Source organism: Alligator sinensis, unplaced genomic scaffold (assembly GCF_000455745.1).
Source record: "Alligator sinensis unplaced genomic scaffold, ASM45574v1 scaffold886_1, whole genome shotgun sequence".
NCBI lineage: Eukaryota > Metazoa > Chordata > Crocodylia > Alligatoridae > Alligator > Alligator sinensis.
The window spans coordinates 1,713,479-1,716,285 of NW_005842040.1; the positions used below are offsets into that span (position 1 = coordinate 1,713,479).

Genomic DNA, 2,807 nt, shown 5'->3' on the forward strand with positions numbered 1-2,807 from the left:
GATTCACTCGCTCTTTCAGGGGCCAGCCTGATGTACAGGGAAGGGGAGTGATTCCTGCCCTTGTTAACATTGTTACAATGTATAATTTACTTATGAAACTAAACACATTCAGTTGAAAGTTGAAAGGTGAGGAGTATAAAATATAAGCTACAAATGCCATGGCACACAAATAGATAAAAATACCAAAATACAAGGGGAGATACAAAATGCACACATACAAATTTTAAAACACAATTCCTTATCTTAAAGTGAAAGAGAGAGGAAGGAAGAAAAGGTAGAAAAAGAGAAACATATCCAAAGAGGGGAGAGCAAATGCAGGCAAGAGGAAAAGGGGGCTTTCTGCTACATTATTCCCCCCCTTGACATCGGCCTTATACAAGGGTGATGTCGCTAAAGTATTTGGGCTAGTATTTTAGCCTCATCTATTTTAGCATGTACTGTGTGTAGGGTGGAAACAAGTCTGCAATACAGGAATATAATTAGGAATGTTAAAATTATCATTAGGATAAACAGCACTACAATGTGGTGCATCATGAGATTCAGAATATCAGTGGCAGTTGGGGACCAGGCCAGGAGGGTCTCCCAAGGGCTGTAGTGGGTGATTTGTTTGATTTTGGTGAGTACCTGGGTAACTTGGTGGTTGTTAGTTTGGATAATAGTGTAGGTTTTATTGGCTTGGGACTGTAATGCTTGTAAGGCCTGTTGGATTTCTGGGTGTGTGATGGCATGTCTGAGGGCTTGGGGGGACATGCCTAAGTAGACTGGAGTGAGTTTAGGTTTGAAGAGGCTGTACTGTGGGGTGAGGGACTGATGCAACATGTCTTTTCTTTTTTACTGTATGTCACACCCCGTAATGGATTTGACATTACACAGACAGAGGTTGTGCTGTAGGTCAGTAATATTATAAAACTAATTCACGGTGATAGAGGGACATAGGGTGCGGAGGCAGACACATCCAAAACCAATATTGATGAGCAAAGACTGAACACTGGGGTCTGATTGATAGACCACAAATTTGGATCAAACCTGAATTGTATTAGCCGGTTATAAGGGGTTAACTGTGAAGGCTGCTTGGTTTCATTTATTAGCAGGTTTTTTAGTTCTATGGGAATGTGTCCTTCCTTGCCTTGAAGTATGATGCCCTTAATTATGTCTAGGTACCATACCTGGGCCTGGGTACACATGAGGGCAAGAGAGACGTTTTGCCCCAGGGCTATGACCTCTTCAGTTAGGGTCTCGGAGTCCTGAGAAGCCACTTGAGTTATCCACTGCATGAGGGAGGCAATTGAAACACTTAGCTGAGTGGAGGTTTCAAAATTGTCCCTTGTAGGTTCATCCGATTGGTGAAGCAGATTTCCAACTTTTGCCAATTTGTTCCGGAGCACCTCTGTATTGATAGTATTTAGGACACCAGTGCCAGTTCCGATTGCTCTCAGTATGGTGTCTAGTGATCATCAGTGTCGTGGGCCACTGGATCCAGAGCTGTTGAAGGGCTCCTGTATCACCTGCTGAGTCCATGCCTGCCATCCAGCATTCAGAGGGATAACATAATTGCCACACTGCGGATATAGCTGGGTGATACTGTGGGCTTGCAGATTGATAGTGACATTCCATAAAGACTGTGTTATGTTAGTTAATAAAGGTTTGCTAATATCTTGTTTTACCACAAAGGGTCCAGTTTCGTGTTTCTGTGCTTCCTCTGCTTGCTTGAGGAAGCTATACTGTTTTTGAGGAGGTACCGGATCCCCTACGATCTTAACGCAGGCGTTGATCTGGCCACAGTCACTTTTACTCTTAGCCCATACATTAGGGAACTGCTGCACCCACGCATCCCCTGAGTCAAAGTCAATGGCTCCAACCCCCTTACACCGTTCCCAACTCCAATATGGGTTTGTCTCACAAGGCTCCCAGGGGTCAGCTGTCTGTGCTCACCATACAACTGCATTGGCTAGATCCAGGATCCAGCCTTCCCGGTTGAACAAGGGGGCTCCCAGAATCAACTGTTCAGTGGAGCCCTCTTGTTGAACTCCATCTATACTAATTTCTTGGGGCCGCTCTGGGAATTGGATGCAAGTGGTTACCCCTGTGCACACCACCCCGGTGGACTCCTGCCCTGTGAAGGACCAGAGTGTAATTTGATCAGTTTCAAATTGCTTCAGGTCCCATTTCTTCCCAAATACATTTAGCGCAGCTCTGGTGTCCAGGAGTGCACTGGTATGCCCTTGAGTTCCCACCGTAATGGGTATTTGAGGTTTCCCTCCTGGATCCCAATCGAGGGTCCCCAATTTCTCCCATGAGCCAGGGCTTTGCTCAGGGGTCCCATTATGGGGGCTCCGTCAGTGCTCCTCAGAGACTGGGGCTGAGGCCGCTACCCTGTTAGAAAGAGGAGGTGCTGCTCCCTCCCCAGTCAGCTCTGCCATTCTGATAAGCAGCTTGGCTAGAGGCTTTCCATGCCATTTCCCTTTCAGTTCCCCATGCTGCATTAAAAACTTCCACACTGCTGACCGAATCCCATTTTCCCCCTCTCTTTCCTTTGATACCCTCGGGTTAACCCAGTGTGGGCTGGGGTGATAATTTGGGCCCCCAACCCCTCTATCAGTTTTGGGGTAGGCACTTTCATTAGAATAGGTAACCATATAATTCGGTGTGTCATTAAGCTTTTCTCTCAATTGGGTGGCTACAATCGCCCCCCCTTGACGTCCAATTAACCTCTCTGCATCCTGAGCCCGGGCTAGGACTTCTCCCAGCACATATCTCCCGGTCTCTCGGAGCAGCCCCATCAGTCCAATTATGGGCTGATGCATGCC

General features: G+C 46.8%; 1 protein-coding gene across 2 annotated transcripts in view; it reads right to left on the reverse strand.

Moving 5' to 3' along the window:
- Positions 1 to 2,807, reverse strand: part of ERBB2 (erb-b2 receptor tyrosine kinase 2) — a 49,678-nt gene that overhangs the window by 12,369 nt on the left and 34,502 nt on the right. The window lies entirely within an intron of this gene.